This window comes from Phacochoerus africanus, chromosome 1 (genome assembly GCF_016906955.1).
Source record: "Phacochoerus africanus isolate WHEZ1 chromosome 1, ROS_Pafr_v1, whole genome shotgun sequence".
Taxonomy (NCBI): Eukaryota; Metazoa; Chordata; class Mammalia; order Artiodactyla; family Suidae; genus Phacochoerus; species Phacochoerus africanus.
Genome location: NC_062544.1, coordinates 31326573 through 31347441, shown reverse-complemented (window position 1 = coordinate 31347441; position 20869 = coordinate 31326573). Strand labels below are relative to the sequence as shown.

The 20869-nt window shown below is 46.7% G+C and overlaps 1 long non-coding RNA gene across 5 annotated transcripts in view; it reads right to left on the bottom strand.

Moving 5' to 3' along the window:
* Positions 1-7772: 7772 nt before the first annotated feature.
* Positions 7773-20869, bottom strand: part of LOC125134129 (uncharacterized) — a 46372-nt gene continuing 33275 nt past the window's right edge. For 2 of the 5 annotated variants that reach the window (XR_007136580.1, XR_007136572.1), the window contains 5 exons: positions 17626-17897; positions 16022-16161; positions 14082-15418; positions 13525-13988; positions 7773-8252 (listed from right to left, as the gene is read on the bottom strand). This is a non-coding gene — a long non-coding RNA (uncharacterized LOC125134129). Of the gene's footprint in view, positions 8253-13524; positions 13989-14081; positions 15419-16021; positions 16162-17625; positions 18473-20869 lie in introns of those variants that run through there. The other 3 variants (XR_007136584.1, XR_007136569.1, XR_007136592.1) reach the window with 3 other exon arrangements.

Here is a 20869-nt window from a genome sequence, read left to right as displayed (position 1 = left end):
CGAGGGCTCCCACAACCCTGCGTGGCCATGGGCTCCCCCCCATCTCATTTGTTAAATGGGGTAATAGGAATACCGCTTCATGGAGTTGCTGTGCAGATGCAGTGAGGTACACGTGAAGCTGCCTGGCTTGAAGTAAGTGCTGTATAGACATTAGCTATTAGCACTGTCGGTAGCATTCAGAGTGTTTGCACCTAGTTGAAGAATTACATAAACAAATGAGTTCTTCCTCCTGTTCAGGAATAGCAGAAGAATTTCTTTAGCCTCTGCTCTGTGAAGCATAAGCGTCATTCCAAGAAAATTCTCTGCCTTCATAGAAGCTTAATCGCATCTTGTCTGGTGTTTTGCAAAAGAAAAAAAAAAAAGCATTTCAATGTCTCTACCTTCAAAGTCTTAGGGAATAATAGGGCATGCTTCCTGTCCCCCAACTTATCTTTTATCTTCCCCAGCATTCACAGAGGGCATTCAAATGGCTATTATGCCCTGGGTGAACGTGGCCTTGGTTGTTAGCTAACGACTATTCATTAGCCAAAAAAAAAAAAGAATTTTGTGTGCAATAAATAGCAGCCATGACCTTCCCAAGCCCCGCTGTTCTGAGCAGCTGGCGGCTGTGGTTCTTTGCTGACTGCAAAATGGGCCTTCAACCTGTTCCCACAAGTCTCACTGAGGGGCAGCTTAGTACAGAGGTAACAAATGTGCATAATGTTTACCCTAAAATAACAGACAATTCTGAAGGCTGGGAAAAAAAAATCAAAGAAAGTATCTCAGATACGGCAACCATCCTATTCTTCAAAACTTGGTAGTTTCTTTGAAAAAATAGGGTTTCTTTGCAATTGATAATTTGCCTAAAGCACCTGCATACTCTTCAGTAACTTGCCTCAAGTGTGTGCTTAATTCCATTAATGAGAATGTCTGATGGACAGAACCTCTTATTCCCCAAGTCTGTTATGAGCCTTTGTAGGTTGTTTTTCACTTACTGTAAATATCTCTTGCTACAGAAGCCGAAAATCATGGTGAGTACAGCACAGTATGAGAAAGAGACGAAAAGATATCTCCTTAATTAGGTGATATGGGCTGGCGGACTAGTTATCTACTGCTGTGTCAGAAACACTCCAGAATTTAGTGGCTTAAAACAAGACCAATCATTTTATTCGAATTGACTGGGCTCAGCCAGGCAGTCACCTTGAACGCTTTTTCACTTAATGTTTCTGGCAATTGATGCTAGGACCTCAGCTGGGGCTGGGGCTGAGCATCCACACGTGGCTCCCTGAGGGCACAGTGCCTGCTACCAGGGAGTGAGTGTCCTCAGGGGACAGGCAGAAACTCTGTCACCTTTTACGACCCAGTCTCGGAAGTCACAGCATCACTTCCACTCAAGCTACGGAGGAAGCATACGTCCCACAGTCAGTGATGGGAATGTCAGAATTTATGGGCATGTTTCTACCATTCATTCATTCATTCATTCATGATTCATTCATTTAGGCTGCACCCACCACCTGCATAAGTTCCAGGGCCAGGGATCTCACCTGTGCCACAGCAGGGACCCAAGCAACAGGAGTGACAGCACCAGGTCCTTAACCTGCTGAGCCACCAGGAAACTCCTGGACATGTTTTAAACCACCACAGTCTTTTTCAGTAAGCTCTCTAAACTAGTCCTTTCCCATCGCTACCTCCCTAATTAAAGCCACCATCACCAGTCATCTGTCTTTCAGCTCTTCTCTCTACTGCAGCCAGAGGGAGGCTTCCAAAACACATTTGGCCTCTCTTCTGTTGAAAACCTCCGAGGGCTCCTCACATCCCTCTGGGCAAAGCTCAGACTCTAACAGGCCTGAGAAGGCCCTTCCGAATCTGGCCCTGGGGTCTGCCCATGCAGCCCCATCCCACTCCACCACCCTTCTTCCCTCCTGATCGTCTTTTGGGTCATAATTTAGACATCCTTCCATTGTCTCACACCTGTCATACTCCCACCGCTGCCTGTTTGCATTTTTCAGTCCACGTAGGAGCCCATCTACCTTGCTCTCCACTGTCTGCTCTGTACCTGGCGCAGCAGGGAGTGCAGGAGAGGATGAGCACTCACTGAACTACTACCTCGCTTGTCATATAATCATGTCGGCTGTTGTCACCATCCCCCCATGAATCGCGTCTTCTCGCCAATGCCACGCGCTCAGCCACAGACACTTCACATTTAGACCTGATTCCAAGCTTTGGCTCTGCCCATCACGTGACCTTTTCTCCTCCTACCTAAAATGCCTTCACTCTTACTCTAGCCACCTTTTTCTCCCCAACTCATGTGTTCTCTCTTCTACAAGGCATCCTCGAACTGTAGAACCCAGGTGGGTTTTCCATTCCTTCATCCACCAAATCCACAGGGCGCACGTACAACAGACAAGGCGACGTGAGAGGCCCTGAATGCCATGGGGACAAGATCGACAAGATGGCTTTTCCAAAGCAGAACACTCTGAGCCTGCCATGTGGAACTAGGAACCTTTTGGTCTAGACATTTGCTCTTTGCTTCTGTAGCTAGTACTCATTACAGAGCAATCAAAATCCTACTCAAGAACACTCGGTAGTGAAATAAGACCCATTCTGGGCCACTTTTGGTGATGATGACCCAAGAAATTAATGCAAATGTGAACTAATTCCTAAGGACTCTTACTGGGAAATTATAATGGGGCAGTAAAGCTTTAGCTGCTACAATTCACGTAGGCAAGATGAACAAAAATTTCTTATTCATTCTCTGGCTATATTGAGAAGCCAGTAGAGGAATTCATGGGAGACTTGATCTTGCTGGAAGACTATTTTTAAGTTTGACACCTTTTAAGGTAAATGTTTGATCTTTCCGATATATTCCTCTTGTGTCTTTTCCTAGCCAGGAGGACAGCTGAGGCTAAGGCAGTGGTTGTCAGACTTTTAGCAAGCATGAGAGTCACCTGCGGAGCCTGTTCACTCCCAGATTGCTGGGCCGCCTCCAGAGCTTCAGAACCTGTAGCCCCAGAGGAGGGCCCAAGAATGTGCATTTCTAATACATTCTCAGGTGCTGCTGTTGCTAGTCTGAGGACTGCTTTAACCACTGCTGTTGGAGGAGGCTTGTGTTCCTTCACGTGCATGGGAGGCTCAGGCTTCAGGTCTAGTCTCTGGGACCACAGGAGGGGGTCTCTGCTGTGAAGAGGGACAAGCAGGGGAGCATGGCTTTGTCCTCGGACTCCTGAGCAGGTGTCTGCTGAGGCCACGCCAGTTCCCAGGCTGAACTCTGTGCCTTTGCCACTTGCCTCTACTCACCAGGCCCCTCACTCCGATGCTGACTCACCTCAACCCCAAGCCCTGCCCTGGATTCAATGAATCAGGAGCCTCAGGGCATTATGATTTAAGATCAATGAAAAGGAGATTTATTCAGTGTTTTCAAATTATATGCATATCCACATAAATTAGCCAACAGGTGGCAAAATAGCACAGTGCTTAACAAAACTAACCCAAGATTCAAATTTATGTTATAACATTTCTACCTACAAATTTGACTTGGGAAAATTAAACTTAGTAGATAAAATAGCTATTTAAAAAACCACAATGGTAGTAGCTAAATTAATAAAATTGGATATGCATTATGCATAAAAAATGTGTAGTGAACCCAATCATTTTGAGTTGATCCCAGTGGAAATAGTTCAGAGAAGCAAAAATTAAAAAAAAAATGTTGAAAGGAAATTATTTGACTGTATTGCATACAAAAAATGGATCAAGCAATGAGGCTGGCTTAAATGACATTACCTCAGAAATATCTGAACAAAAACCGAGTAATGTTGATGACATTCTGATTGAAATATTTTTTTATTCTTAACATGGAGTTAAAAGGAAGGGGATTAAAAAATACCCTCTGTTCTCATGGACTTGCATTCTGCAGGAGGAACAGATGCTCCAGTACATGGATGACCATACAAATGACCGCATGATCCCAAGTGGGACAGATAAGTCCAGGGGGTAACTCACATTGCCCTGTGGCAGAGATAGTAAGTGGCATGTGCATGCACACATGCACGCGTGCACACACACGCACACACACACACAAAGAAGTGGACCCTTTCTGGGTCTTTCACAGCACCAGTCATCTATGTCCTTCATTTTGACACATAAAGTACGTTGCCTTGTGTTGTTACCGAACTTTTTAGTGTGTCCAGGGTCTCCTGAAGGATGAAGTGTTCGACCTTTGTCTTCTATGACCCCAAAGTGCCTTTGCAGCATAACACCGTACACATCATGGGCCATTAATATTCTTTGAAAGAATGAATGAATGGCAGATTTTAGTTACTGTGGACTGTCTACCATGATATGCTTAAGGACCTCACAACTTTGTCACAACCAGTTGCTTTTTCTACCTCCGTTTTAGATCTGACAGAGCCCAGAGGCAGTGAAGGGGAAGCCCGGGCTGATGAGAAGGGGGCATTAACACATGGGTCTGAGCCCCTCTATCTTCCAGTTCTGACGCCATGGATTCCCTCCCCCCACCTCCCCCCGTAAGGCCAAGCACTCAGCTAATCTGAGACAGAAGCGACTGGGGGGCAGGGGGAGTGGGGAAGGGCACAAGGGTTCCAGCTGAAACTTCCAAGGTGCGAATGAAAGAGGGTCAAACCCCTGCAGAACCTCGAACCCACCCCACCCCCAGTTGCCTGCCTTGCGCAGGGGATCCTTCTGAGGCCTGTGGCTTCCAAAGGCCTCCCAGGCACCTCGGCCACCATGATCAAAGGCGGGGTTGAGGGAAGAAGACTCAGAGGGAAAAAGAACACCACGCTTGGCTGCTATCGCTGCCCTGCAGCTGAAACCCTGCAAGGCTGGTGCGCTGGGATAGGAGAAGGCCTCATTTCATTAGGTTCAGAGAGGAAAATGTGCAAGGAACCAGAGTCAGCCTAGAAGGCATCAGGGCAACCTAGGGTTTCACCTGCAGGCCTGTCTGGGACATGCATGGCCTGGTTAATGATACTTACATCCCTCGCCTTCCTGAGAGAGAGCTCTCTCCCGCCCCAAGTCAGGCCAAGCTGCTCACCCAGAAGAGCCCAGCGTCACTGCATCACCTAATCCCTCAAACCTCCCTCAGTCCCAGGCAGCAAGATCATGTGTCAAATTACAAGTGATATCACCAAGAAGGAAGAAGCAACCCTCCCTCCCCCCTACCAGGGGCTGCTATCTACAGCTGGATTTGATTTTGAATTCACGAATGCAAGTCACATGCCTGGCAACCAGGCAGCAGAACCTCCTGGTGTATCCTACTGCACCCCAGGGGGACACATCATGTAGCCACTAGGGTTCAAGAGGATTAAGGGTGACCTTCAGGTTCACGGCTGGAAATTACTGGATTAACATCAGGTAGTCAAAGGAGCATGTTCTGGTTATAGCCGGCGGCAGGATGGCCACAGGCACGTCCAAAGATAATTCAGCACGAATGCTGCTCACTGAGAAGCCACGAGAAACTAGGCAACCAACTCAACACGAGGCTTCTAGACCAGAGGGTTTGTCCCCCATATAACACCATAGAGGGTGGGGGAAATGTCACTCCCAATTTAGATTAGCGGAATCATTTCTGTGACACATCGCTGCTCCAGGGACAGGGAATTCAACAACTATGAAAGGGCTTTATAAGCTAAAGTTCATAAAATAAAGGAAAAACAGCTAATACATAAGACTTACCGCTTGTCAGATCGTATGCAAAGCACTTGTATAGAGTATCTCATTTAATCCTCAGGAAAACTCCATGTGCGACTGTTCCCCAGTTCGGCAGATGACGAAACTGCAGCTCAGAGAAGTTAAGGTACCTGCCCATGGATATAATGCTGGGGAGTGCGTGAGAACAGCAGTCTGACGCCAGAGCTCATGTTTGTAACTCTCTCTGGATTCCTGCCCAAACAGCGGCTGTGTGTGTGGTGCGCGTGTGCTCGGGGCACCTGAGTGCGTGGGTTCGCACGTGCGCATGCGTATCCTTTTCAGGAGACGTGGTTTTATGCTGTTAATTCGGCCAAACCTCAAAGGGGTTTCTGAGCAAAAAAGGTTAAAATGTACATGCTTACATACATATAATACTTATATATGAGTATTTCTACACACACCCACAACCACAAACTTTTAGGTATTTTTTTCAGGGCTCTGGCCAGCTTCAAGCTTTGCTCTCTGCTGAAGAACTTAAGAGTTGCCAGCAGAGGGCGCCAAGAGCCACCATTTTTAAAAGGTGCAAGTGTTCGGCTGCATCTTCCGTTTCTGGAATTCAGAGAGAACCGAAGCCCACATTGCAGGCTAGACAGCCAAGGTAGCTATCAGCAGACTTTAGAGAAGATACAGAATATAGCCTTCACTCATATTAAGAACTGCCCAGTATTGGAGTTTCCAGTATGGCACAATGGGGTTGGTGGGGTCTCTGGAGCAGCTGGGACACAGGTTCCATCCCCTGCTCTGCACAGTGGGTCAAGGATCTGGAGTCGCCCCTCAGCTGAAGCTCAGATCTGATCCCTGGCTGGGAACTCCATGTGCTCTGGGGCAGCCAAAAAGGGAAAAAACAAAAACACAAAAACCTTTAAAAAATTATCCACTGTTGAAAGGATGTTTTTAGAAGAGAGAAAACAGTGAGGATGAGCTTCTGCAGATAATACACCAGTGCAAGTGTGTGTGTTGCATCAACTAGATGATTGATGAGAAAACTATCATCTGACTTTTCCTGAAAGGTAAACAGCTGGTCCTTGTCTCACTTGGAAAAGAGTCTCCTAAATTAAGAAGAAAAACAAGGAACTATTTGTCTTTTTTCTGAAATCACCTGGGTATGTGAGAGAAGTGAAAAGGAATTAGGCACAATTATTTCCATTGTCTTTCTACCCTAGTCAAATCAATCAAATGACAGCAACCTGACTACCTCTTCCTGCCACCATCAGGAAGGTCCTAAGTTTTGGAACTTTCTCCATTTAAGTGAGGGGGATTCTGGTATTTGGTATTTGTCGTTGCCCATTTCTAGGAATAGGTCAAAGGTCAAGTTTCTCTTGACCTTTGTGATGTACATTATCACAACCCTTTAATGTAAACTGAGACTTCACCAGTACTAATTATTATAATGGGATTGGGCTTGGGATTGTGGTGAAAGACATCCCTGCCAGAGACCAGGGCCCAGGAGCAGAGGAAGAGGAGAACCCTTGCTCAGAAGTGTTGAATAGGTAACCTCTTGGGAACCACCAAAAGGACCTGGAGATTCTGTGTGACTGTATATCTGACAACTGATGGGGGTGAAAGAAACCAGCTGTTCATTACTCTAAACGGGGCCCACAGAGTTGGTATGGCTTAGGCACAGCAGTTCCATAAAAAGCTTGGGGGGACATCCTATAGTAGATGCTATTCGCCACATATAGTCTACAATTCATCTCCCTTATAAAGTGAAGAAAATCGCAGAACACCTGGCTGATGGCCATTTGGTCAAACTCCTCTAGGAGTGTGGAGCCGAGTGGGCAGAACAAAATCTCTCTCTACAAAATCTCAAAATCTCTCTGTGTCAGCTGACTAACCCACTCGGAGGTGGGAGTGTGGGGAGGCCCATGTGAAGGCAGTGCCCTACTGCACCGCCCGGGGGGAGGCGACCTTACTGTGACCTGACTCAAGTAAAGGGGCAGCAGCATGAGGCTCACTCACACAGGGTCCGTCCTGACACCGCTGAGAGCTGACAACCAGGACACAGCTGGGATGGACGGCAGGTCTGGGCTCCCATGCACCTGCCCGTCCCCCACCTTTGTTACCGTCTCAGAGTCAAAATGCCAAAGTCAGTGGACCACGGGTCTGGCCCAAATGTATCATCTTTTATTCATGTGGACCATTTGGGTCTTTTTTTAACACCTTTTTATCCCCCCAGACATCTGAACTCCACATTTCACTTTGCAAGAGTAGATATAACTTAAAAGTTAGTGATCATTTCACTCTGTTGAAATCCTTCTATGTGCAAAACACCTCTGTAGATGCAGAGGGGGAAACGAAGGTAACCAGCACAGCTCTGCTGCCTCCAAATGCCACCTCTCCTGACTCCATTCTGAAGATCCAGAGACAAATAGGTAAGAGTCCCCCTGTGTCTGAGTTGGTTTTGATAAGCCTGCTGGGCTGGAGGTGGCTGGGTGCAATTTTGCCTTCTGTTCAGGTTTCAATAAACCAATGTCATGATTTTTTCTCCTCCTGAATTCTACTTCCTCTTTCTTCTTTCTCTGTTCTTCTATTTTGTGTCTTCCCCATCATTTTGTTAATGCTTCTCTCTTTAAAAAAAAAAAAAAAGATTTTAGGTCCCCTTTTTCAGGCTCTTTGGTGACGGAGTTTGGCTTCCTGTGTTTTACTCTTTCACTCACTGACTCAGAATGGAGGCTGCTTTACTGGAACTTAGGAGAAACTTGAGGTTTGCTTTCAGTCCTGTTTTCTCCCTGCAGAAATTATTATTTCAAGGGAGAAGCTCTGAATAGGCCAAGTTAATGAAATAAGCCCCCAAACTGACTTTCCTCCCCAGCTTCCCTTGGGTCGTATTCTGTAGAAAGGGAACAAGGCCGGCTTGGAGCTGCTCGTTTTTTTCCCCAAATCTGTCACCCGGGCGGAGCATCTTATGCTGCCTTTGACACAAGCCCCTCAGGTTGGGGCATGGGCAGGACTAACCAACTAAAACTGTCTTTTACTGCAACCCAAGGTACATTGTAACTTTCCCACTTTGTTCAACAGAAAATATTTAGCAAGCATCCATTTTGCTGGGAAAACAGAGCGGACAGGTTAAAAAATAAGAAAGTGTGTTTGCCAGTTCAGCATTTCCAGGCCCGACACTCAGGTTCCTCCTGACAATGGGGAACTTCAGATCTAAGTTTGTTTGTTTGTTTATTTATTTATTTATTTGTCTTTTCTAGGACCGATCCCTCAGCATATGGAGGTTCCCAGGCTAGGGGTTTAATTGGAGCTGTAGCTGCCTGCCTACACCACAGCCACAGCAGCTCAGGACCCGAGCTGCTTCTGCAACCTACATTACAGCTCACGGCAATGCCGGATCCTTGACCCACTGAGCGAGGCCAGGGATCGAACCCGCAACCTCATGGTTCCTAGTCGGATTCATTTCCACTGCGCCACGGCGGGAACTCCACTTCAGATCTAAGTTTAAAGTCCAGCTCTGAGACGACATCCCTCACTCTTAGAGTCTGAAAGATGTTTATTATTACCAAATCAATAATACGCCCTCCCTTTCACCTTCCTTAGGTGGAGGCAAACAAACTACCTTTGTCCAGAGCAGCTGGCAGAGGCATATCTATGTTTAAATTGATCCCACTTTTTTCTCATTCCTAGAAATTGATTATTGAACAGAAGCTGCTCAGTCAGATCTCTGGGTCGAAAGGCAAAGGCTGTGCACGCATGCGTGATTAGGGAAAATTGTACACCTGATGAAGACAATCGTGGGAAAAGAATGAACCACAACACTCGGGATGACTCAGCTGATGACACTTTTCGGTAAAGTCCACACTGTTTGGAAAGCACATTTTCATCCCTGGTATCCAAACCTCCAAGGGCACGTGGAAAAGGAAAAGATGCTGCTCCACGGTGAGATTGTGCGGGGTTATTTCGGAGCCCTACAGTATTTAATGGTGACGAAAATGCCTTTCGTTTCTTCACCTTGTCTATCAGACTCCCTGTTCGAAATAATAAGTCAAATGGAAAAGAAAGCCAACTAACCAGTCATCAGCCCCCCCTGACTGGACGGGTTCCAGTCAAGTCCAATAGAACCACATCAAGTGGCCAAAGACATTTGCCTGCCGACAGCAACAAGGGCACAGCGGTGATGTTCGAGCCTTTGGTTCGCATCCCCCACCGTTACGAGGCTGTCGTGGCCCAGATTTTGAGAAATTGAACCTGCATGCAAATGTGACAGGGCTTTCCTGGCAACCTGTAGTTCAACAAAGAATAGGAAACGAAAACCATCTTTATCGCCACAAGGTTCCTCTCACATAAGTTTCCATAACTTAGAGAGGTACCCCTGCTCTTCTGCCCTGTTTTCCTCGCCTACACGGCTCTGCATTCCCTCAAAATGAGGAAGAAGGGGAAGTGCTTGTTCCAGGGGTGATAGGTCTCAGGAACCGGCTGAGACTCCTTTCAAGGGAAAAGGGGCACCCCTAAAAATGGGCACCCTTCCCTTTGCCCAGGTGGAGCCCAGAGCCACTGCCTTAATGACAATCATTTCCATACCAAATATACCAAAGTCCTAGAAAGTCTCAAGAATGCCGTCTGCTTGGGTGTTTCCTAAGTAACCCCAGCAGCATGTAAGACCAAGGGCCCTGATGTGCAGCGGGGCAGCTGTGCCTCAGCCAAGGATGCAAAGTGGCCGAGGGCAGGCTGAAATCCGAGGAAGCACCTTTTCCTAACTCACCCAGATCAGCTGTGTGGACAGGTGGGGGCTGTGACAAGTCGCCCTGCCCCTTGCTGCTTGATGGTACAAACTCAGAACACGGCATTCCCTGTGTCACGTCTTCCGAGGCCTTCCCACTGCACTGAGAAGCAACTTCAAGTCCCCATGGTAATGTAGCCTGGCCCTGCTGAGCTCTCCAACCTCAGCTCCCACACTCGTCCCTTACTTGCATTCTTCCTGCCTCACAGGCATTGCAACTGTTCCCAGAGGGGCCTAGGCAGGCTCCCACTTCAGGGCCATTGCACTGGCTCTTCCCTCTGGTTTGCTCCCCCACTTGGTTCTGACATCTGATCACATGTCATCTCAGGGAGGCCTTCCTTGACCACTGAGTTGAAATTCTACCTTGCCTCTTTTCCATCCCTTCTCCTGCCTTAGGGAGAAAAAGAGAGGAAAGAAAAAAAAAAAAAGCACTCACTACTTGAATGGTATATTTATTTGTTTATCATTTGTCTTCTCTCTGGAACAGGTTGACAAACTAGCCTGAGGGCCAAATCAGACTTGCTGCCTACTTTTGTTAAGTAAAGTTTTACTGGGATGCCGTCATGTTCACTCATTCACATACTGTCTTTGGTAGCTCTTGCCCTATGGCTACGGAGTTGAAGAGCTGCAGCAGAGACTGCGTGGCTGGCAAAGCCCAAAGAATCTATTATCTGGCTCGCTAGAGAAAACGTTTGTCAGAGTTCCCGTCGTGGCTCAGTGGTTAACGAATCCGACTAGGAACCGTGAGGTTGCAAGTTCGGTCCCTGCCCTTGCTCAGTGGGTTAACGATCGGGCGTTGCCCTGAGCTGTGGTGTAGGTTGCAGACTCGGCTCAGATCCCGAGTTGCTGTGGCTCTGGTGTAGGCCAGTGGCTACAGCTCCGATTCGACCCCTAGCCTGGGAACTTCCATATGCCACGGGAGCGGCCCAAAGAAATAGCAAAAAGACAAAAAAAAAAAAAAAGAAAGAAAAAAGAAAATGTTTGTCAATCTTGCTCTGGATGTAAGCCCTGTGAGGACAGCCGTTATCTCTTTTGCTCACTCCTGTATCTCCAGCACCCAGAATGTTGCCTGGCACTTAGTAGATACGTCATAATTATTTATCAAATGATTGAACACATGGATGACTGCGTATCCAAATGTATCCAGCAAAAGCTTTTCTTGATTCAACAATTTTTGAGCACCAACTTGTGCCAGGATTCTATGCAGAGGATCCAATGACAATGCGAAACCAACAAACTCAAAGGCTCTATGAAGAATATCACATTACAGGTAAGTGCCAGGTGTCAAGCAGCCATAAAGAAAGGTGCCTGCCCCAGGCAACTAAGGATGGTGAATCCTTCCAGCACTACTCCTGGGCGTGTATCCAGAAAGAAATGAAAACACTAATTTGAAAATAATGTGCACCCCAATGTTCATAGCAAAATTACTTACATTAGTCAAGACGTGGAAGCAACCCAAGTACCCATCAACAGACAATGGATAAAGGAGATGTGGTGTATGTGCACAATGGAAAATTACTCATCCACAAAAAAGAATGCAATCCTGCCATTTGCAGCAATGTGGGTGGACCTAGAGAATATTATGCTTAGTGAAATAAGTGAGTCTGAGAGAGACAGATGCCGTATGATATCACTTACATGTGGAACCTAAAAAATTATACAAACGATGTACAGGCAAAACAGAAACAGACTCGCAGATACAGAAAACAAACTAGAAGTTACCACAAGGGAGAGGGAGGAGGGACAGGCAAGATAGGGGTATGGGATTAAGAGACTCAAAGTACACTATAGAAAACGGATAAGCAACAAGAATATCTTGTATAGCAAAGGAATTATAGCAGTTATCTTGTAATAACTTCTAATAGAGTAAAATCTGTACAAATGCTGAATCCCTATGCTAATATAATATTGAAAATCAACGATACTTCATTTTTTAAAAATATGATCATCCCTAAAGAGGTGGTCTCCAAGCAAAGATACGTGTGAAGGGATTTGCAGGCAGAGTAGAACATGAATTGGTCCAACCAACCATGGTGGTCTGAAGTTACAACTGTGTTTTTGGTATATGAGAGTTGTTGGAAGGGTTTTGAACAATTCTTCACGAGCTTGAATAATCACTATCTTCATCTTTATGACTCTTACTCCCTCGGTTACCATTTAAAATCTGGAGAGAGATAATGATTCTTCTCAAAAAGGCGACGCCTTTTGTGTGGAAGTCTTTGGTCCAACCCAAAACACACTAAACGCGTTTTCTGAAGGGACATCTGGGATATGTCATATCAAGATTTCTCAACCTTGGCCCTGGTGACATGTTGGACCAGGTGCTGTCCTGTGCACAGTAGGATGTTTAGCAGCATCCCTGGCCTCTACACACTAGAGGTCAGTAGCACTCCCCCAGTGTGACAACTCCAAATGTCTCCAGATGGGCTAAATATTCCCTGAGGGGGAACATCCCCCCCCCAACGAGAACCACTGCACTAGTCAGTGCCAGCCAAACACACCGGGCAACCTGCAGATGAAGTATGTTAATAGCCTGCAAATGCTGGATGGAGGGGGCTTTTGAAAGCTTGAGGTACTTGGGCCTCTGGAATAATAACTTCCTATCCCTTTTTACCTCTAGAAGATCACTCTATCATGGTTATGACAAGGAACCACAGAATTTGAAGAATAAACCTTAGCTACTTCTTCACTTGGTTACCCAAGTGCCATTTTCCTCTAGGGACTCATCAGCATTTTAGCCAGTAAAATGCTAAGTTAAATATGCAGGACAACAGAACCCTGCTCAGCAATAAAAAAAGAAGAATCTGTGGATAAATGCAACATCATCAATGACTCTCAAAAGCACGATGCCGAGGGAAAGAAGACTGTTTCAGAAGGTTACATGCTGTCCAATTCCATCTATATGGCTTTCTGGAAAAGAAAGGACAGACACGTGGTGACAGGAGTTGGCGTTGGGGGAGTGTGACAGGGACAGCACGAGAATTTGGGGTGACAGACTGTTCTGTATCCTGATGGAGGTGGCGGGTACCTGAGTCAATACACACATTAAGATGTTCCTGGACGTTAATTTAAAGAACACATTAAAAAGTAGTTCCTGAAGAACGACGTGTAATACTTACATGTCGTCTTCTAACCACGATGAAGCATTTAAAGCCATATTTTTAAAAAAAGGCACCGGGCAAGGTGGCCTTGATGGCTGGTGATCGCGGTGCTGCGGGGAGAGGTGAAGGTTGATGCGCTGGAACCAAAGGAAGAGCGTTAGCTTCCTCGCTTCAATTCCTCTTTCACTTTCCACAGAACAAGGTGATCTTCACTTCCCAATCCAGGCTTCCCAAATTTCACCCCACAACTGGCTGAGCCAGAAGAGTGGAAATGTTTTCAGAACTTGACATATTAGAGCAGAGTTACCGGTACACTTCGAGGTGTGTACAAGGTCAGGATGTCCTATTGACGGGATGCCAAGGGGTAGATGAAAAGGCTCATCTAGGGGATGAGAGAGAGTCTACAGGAGTGTGGGGCTGGCTTCCCAAGGGTCCAGGAGCAGGTAGGAACAGGAGCACAGTGTAACGAAAGTGACTGGATTCTAAAAGAGAACCATATCCTGTATTATTATTCATATAAATAATATCATCGATTCATATGCATATGAAATAATCAGTATGGGTCTTTAACTCACCTGCAATATCTACGCTGTTGTTTTAAGATGATGGTGGTGGGGGCCAGGGGTGTACACGGGAAGGTAGTGGCGACCTTTACCGAGGCTCCCACCCCTAAGTGTCCAGTTCAGGGTAGGAATAGCTGGGATTCCTCCCGTTGCAGGGAAATTGCACGCTGTGGTTTGCACATGCATGGAATGGCTATTCACATGAAAGTCTTGTTCATTTGCTCGTGCAGTGATGCTAGTTAACCACAGAATTATCACGCCGGAAGAGAATGTGCTTCTCGATGAAGTGCATGGCAAGAGCGAGAATCAGAACGTGTCATCTGCCTGATATTCACCCTGAAAGAGCTGCACGAAGCACGATGGCACATCGTGCTTGTGAAGATTATATTGGTTTCTCTTCGCCCACATCATCCAACATTTTCAGCAACATGATTTCATTGGGACAGCTGAAGTGTCTTTAAATTGTTTCAGAGGTAGCCTAGTACACCAAACATCCCCGGGGCTGAATGTGAACCATGAAAATGAAGTAAAAATTACAGCCCTTCTGTGTCGGGGGCAGGGGGTGGGGAGGGCAGGGGGCAGAGGTAAGACATATGCTGCAGGAGAACTAGCTCCTGACTGGGGATCATCTTGAAAGTAGAGCTTTGACATTTTCGGCAGCGTTTTCCATCTTTGAGCTTAGTGGATCCTCACAACTACCCTCCCCCCATGATGTCAGGAATTATTACTTTATACTCATTTCACAGAAGCTAAAACCAAGGCATATGTACAGTAAGAGTTTCCTGGAGATACCACAGCAGGCGAGTGGGAAAACAAGGCATGAAACCCAAGTCTCCTGATTCCAGAGCCCATGGTTCCAGTCAGCAGAGCATATTACACAGTGTCATCGGGCTTCCCCAAACTCAGGCTAACAGCTGGCAGATGAAGACGGACATTTTGCAGGGATTGTTGAGCTCACACTCCTCTTCCCAAGCCTGAAGGTTGTGATGTGTTCATAGCTGGGAATATGCCTGATCCCATTCAAGACTCATCTCAAGCATCGAGCTGACCCATTGCTACCCACAAAGAATCGATTACTCCCTTGGTTGAGCCCCACGACACCTCAAATACAGTGCTGTCTCTGTGCCTGTGACTCTTTCACATGCTTCAGGGCCCGGGTCTTGCTTTTCTTGGATTCTCAGGTCCTAACACAGTGCGTAGCACCCAGGAGGTTTGTGTGCTGAATGAAGAGCATGGCCTGAATGCCATTCCTTAGAGGTGCAAATCAAGGGCAAGCTGGGCGTGGAAAAACCTTGGGATGTCATTTATCCTTGCAAAGCCTCAGTGTTCTCATCTGTACAATGGGGATACTAAGAAAACAAGAAGCCTGTGGGGTTATTGTATATAAAATGCTTAGCAAGGTGCCTGTCTCACAGTAAGCTCTCTGTAGATGTAGGTCTTCATGGTAGCTAGCCTCAGTGACTCTCACTTCCCCTGGTATCCACCCTGTGTGGTCCCCTTCACACTGAATAGGGCTGCCTATGTGACCAGCAAGATATTGGAGACATGGCAGTGTGACTTACCGGACTAAGTCATAAAAATCACTGAGGCTTCTGCCTTGCTCTCTCTGGGGATGGCTAGACATCCTAAGCTGAAGCAGCCCTATGGAGAAGTCCCTGTGCCCAGGAACTAGATTTCCTGCCTATGGCTAACCTTCCATGTGCGTGAGCTGTCCTGGAAACCCATTCTCCAGCCCCAGTAAAGTCTTCAGATGACTGAAGCCCTGGTGGACGTCTCGATTGCAAACTCTTGAGAGACTGAGCCACTCCTAGACTCCTGACTACAGAAATCACGTGAGACAAATGTTTAGTGTTGTTTTAAGTGGCCCAGTTGGGGGGTAATTTATTATAAAGCAATAAGTAAACACTATTCTCTTATCGCAAGTGGTCATATGTGTATCAGTAAAGGCATACCTCCCCTGTGGTCAGTCGTGGTTCTTGCCTGGTCTCAGGTCACAGGCGCTCTGGGGAAGGAAGGCTGATTTTGACCAGGTTGGGGCTCCTCCTTCCCCCAAACTGAGGAGGTACGCAGGCAGAGCTTCTCAGGAACTGACCTGAGGGAAGCGAGAATGTGCTCGTGGTGCTCTTTGCTGCGTCGGACAGACCTTCAGGGAGTAGCACTGGACCCCGAATCAGATCTTCTAACGTTATTTAAAGGTGTCAAGCATGCAGGTCACTGCTCCAATTAGGGGGACAACTCTGACCCCAAGAGCTAATCTTAGACTCCCTTCTCTGTCCCCCACCCTCAGCAGCCAGCATACCACCCACACCAATTCCTTGCTTGTGCCACCTTCCCAAGACCTTCATACCACAAAACTTTGATGAAAATGGTGACATTTTTTCAGTGGCCAATATTTGACTGAATATTGAGAATTCCTTATTTTTTCAAGCTACACAGGCCTTGGCGATATTTGAAGCATGGATGATGGGCATGGAAGTACTTGGCTCTGAGCTCCCAAGTGGGTGTGTTACTGTAACTCTGAACCCCAAGTCCCTCCCTTCCCCAGGGGTCATTCGCCACTGCTTCCACAGCCTTCCATTTCTCAACAAATCCGTTCATTCTTTACTGCCATCCCCAATTCTCCTGTAGTCCCTGCACTGCTCAGTTTCTCTCAAAACTGAAGGGGTTGTACTCCAGGCCCCACCCCAAGAAAATCCACTTCTTTCAGCTGACCTTGAACTGTCTGACCCTTAAGGGACACGGACTTCGAAGGCCCCTTGAGGCAGCCTCTGTGGAGGAGTTTGCTAGTTCCCTGGGCAGGAGGACACAACCTTTTGTTCTGCGCTTAAAAGCGTGTCTTGTCTATAAAAGACAGATGCCTCGAGATGGACGAGCGTCTGTCCCTCCTTCTCCTCAGAGAGTGCTTGGCCCACATGCACCCCTTCTGCCGCCAAGAGCTTGGCACAGACACAGTCTCCTCTCTTTATCCAAGAATTCCAAAGCCCTCCCCCGTGCTCCAGGGAGCTTACACACCTCTCTTCATTCGTCCCACCACAGCCAGTTGGCCTTGGATCCCAGAATCCCCAGAGATGCAAAGATGGATGGGACCACCGTGACACCCTGGGTGAGAACTGGAAAACTTCAGGCTGTGCGTGAAGCTGGCCTCGGCCAACTCCCATTCTATTGGATATACAGCATTTCTCACAATCCTCACCTAAAACTCTACCATTATTTCCCCCAACCCAGCAGTGACAGGGCCAAGAAGAGGACATGGTGATCCCAGCCACTGGACCACCGAGGTGCTGGTTTAAGGATCCACAGCATCCGGCCTTCATGCACACCTGACACTAAAGTCCTGTGACCTGACTGCCAGGGCCTGCTTTCACATCCACACAGTCCCCTGGAAACGTGGCCTTTTTAGGAATCCGTGCATGTCGTGTTGTCTGAAACATCTAATGGCCTGTGCTTTCAAAACTGGAGGATGTCTGAGTGGACTTCAGCCCTCAGCCGAGAAACCAATGAGGAAAGAGCATGCCCTGGGGGTCCTTACAGAGAATTTGAAATTTTAGCAACTCACCTCTGCTTCCATGCAGGCTGTTACCAGGACACTGCTCAAATTCTCCGTCCCTGAACCTAAGGAGAAATGCTTGTATTCGCTCTTAACATGGTGTGTTACACATTGAGGGCAGCACATCATCAGTTTTCGACTTGGCTTCATTAACATTTCCCTGCGCTGGGAGGATCACCCGTTGAGCGTCTGTACAGAGGACTACTTCCTCCGTTTTGTCAAGGTTGTAATTTTGTTCTATCACTTCTGCCACGTTAAGGAAGAGAGACCCCAAGTCCAGCCTGGAGAGCGAAGAAAAGGCAGTTCAACCTGTCACCATTTTTACCCACTGGGTTTCCACCTGTATTATTACTGGCCCCTTCAGGGTTCAGGGGTTAAACTCCCCTCTTCAGTCTTCTCACGAAAAAGAAGATAGATAAACTAACCCATTTCCAAACTTGATACTTACTCTCTAGTGGCAGAAAGATTATGTTTCAGGGCCAACGTTATTTATGTTATGGGCATGCCCAAATTATAGAAATAGCCTCAATAGCTGCAAAACATAGGAAAGAAGATAAAATTTGCTGATTTTCATTCCTCCCAAGACAAATCCATGAGTAGCTTTGCCCAACTGCCTGAAACTTCTTACAAGTAATTTCATGGTAATTTTACTATGGAAAAGAAAAAGGAGAAATAGAAGGTAAAGCCTAGGAACTTCTCTTTTATCTCAATCGTCTATCTCTTCTCACACTTGGAGTGACAGGAACAGAGACTGAGCATGGAAATGGTATGATTGATACATATACAAAATCTCACTCGTGGTTAAGACTTTCAGGGGAAATTTAGACCACAGCCTCAGCTTCCCGTGCTCACTACCCTTTGGAGCGGTTCTGTTTTTAAAAATCAAAAAAAAAAAAAAAAAAAAGCACAACATTTGGAAGCTTCAAATAAGATACATTATGAGAGATAACAGCATTTCTCTCCATCCATTGAAGGCTATGCTTTATAGCAGAGCTCAGATCCTGCAGGACTGACAATTCCAAGCTTGTGAATGTCACAGAGCAGATAAGGAGGTAGAGGACTTGACAAGGTGTCCTGCTTGAAACGATGACCAGCAGTGAAACATTTCTTAAGACTGCAGGGCCCCCCATAACTACGCATGCCTAAATCACCTCGAGTCTTTTCCTAATCCGATCCTTCTGACACCCGTCTCCAGGCTAACCCTTCTAGTCTAAACAGCTGCCTCAGTCACGTCATGCTTGCCTTCAGTGACTCGGCAAGGCCTCCCAAAGTGTCAGTTACCCCCTAGGCTGGCCTTTATATTGTGCAAGAATCTGGGTGCCTCGGACATTTAATCTCCTTCCATCTCCAACAGGAATCTGCCACCCCAGGCAACAGTCTCTGACCACGTTCTACTTGCCCATCTCTATTGCAAACCTCTAGCTGGGACGACCTCCATTCTCCTCGACTGGACTATCTTCCTCCACCTGACCTCCTTCTCACCCACCAACTCCAATAGGTATGATACAATAGAGGGACTTGGACTTAGGTAAATCTGGGTTAAATTCTAGCTCTGCTACCCACTTGCTGTGTCTCATTGGGCAGGTATCTTACCTTCTCTGAACATCGGCTTCCTCTTCTGTAAAATGAGAATGTCCATACCAGGTTCGCAGCTGATGCTCAGTAAAGATTAATTTCTTTTTCTCTACATGTCTGCCCGACTCTCTGCACCATCCCGAGCTCCCAAATCAACTAATTTCTATCATTGGGTCATAAAATATGGTTTACATATGAGAGTAAGGTTTGGGTGCAGGTCAAGAACATAGTGATCGCAAGACTCTCTCAGGACGGAGCTCAAAGGCCAGCATGCACAGGTTCATTCTCTGCCAGCAACACACTGAAATTTCAGTTTCAAAGGAGTGGAACCCAGTACAAATACTTGGAAAAGAGCCAACCAATCCATGGATGGGAAATTATGGTATTGCCACAACTCACTGATCGATCGTTGAAAGAACTACTGAATAACGTATTTTTATAGTTTCCCCTCAAACTTACAAAAAATGCCAATTAACAAGTTCAGTTCCATGGTACCTGAATCTTAGTTTTTTAAAAAAGTAGATGCATTAGATGTGCTGATGATCGATCCTTCAGCCCCTTTGAAAGAAACTGACCCACCAACAGACCCTTCATTTGGCAGGTGATTTGCCATGTGATGGAATCCTTCTCTGGGCACATCTGATTGGTGGAGGGACGGGCACCAGACTAAAGGGCAGTCAATCCCATGGTCTGGAGGGTAACTATGGCTCACGTCTGAGTGCAAAAAGGTAAGCTGAGCCAATCACATCCTCTGTCTTGTGAGAGCTGGAACTAGGAAACCTGCAGAGAAGGAGCCTTTGGCAAAGAAAAAGAAGAGTGTAACGATGGTCTCGGGGAGAAATGCTGGCAAATGCCATGAGCAAGCCACAGCTGAGACAGTTCAGAAACATCAAACAAGCTGGACCAGCCAGTTAGTAAAGAGGAGAACTGAGCAGAAGCATAAGGAGAAGCAGGAAGCCATGAAAAAGAGATGGCAAGAATAGTGGGTCCCTGGAGCTGACCAGTTCCTCAGGTTGCCTCCATCGTTGGAGTTATCTCAGTTCCTACAATAAAATCCCCTGTTTCACGCTACCTTACATTGGTACTCCTTATAAACAGAACCTAATCTAAATGGGAGGGAAGCAGTGAGATATTTTACTACTAGAAAAATATAAATACACCTCCACTGAATGCACACATAATTCCACAAGTTGCAAACCAATAGGACCCCAAGAGTTACGTCTTTGGGTAAGACACAAGGTGCAGGGTTGGACTACTTTAAAGGACAGAGCAATGTTCTCGCAGAGCACTGGCAGGAGGGAGGCATTTCCGAGAACAGCCACCACAGTGTGACACTTTCAAAATGTTCCCCCTGCCTTGAAGGCTCAGACCATCCCTGGTCGGGGATGCCTGGGTGGCCTGGAGGAGAGAGTTCTCTCTGGCAACAAGACAGGCCACCTGTGCCCTTTGACTGGTGATACCCACTCATCCTGTGACCCCAAGAAAGTCATCTCATCTCTCTGAGACTCAGCTTTCTTCCTTGTGACAGATGACCACTAAAGTAACCTTTGGAATGAATAATATATGAATCTTCTAAGTAAATTTCTTCCTCCCATTTGTTGAGAAGGGGAGGCAGCCTAGAAGAAAAAGAAAGACTGGGCTGCCAGTCAGGAGACCTGCACTTCGGCTCTGCTGCCCA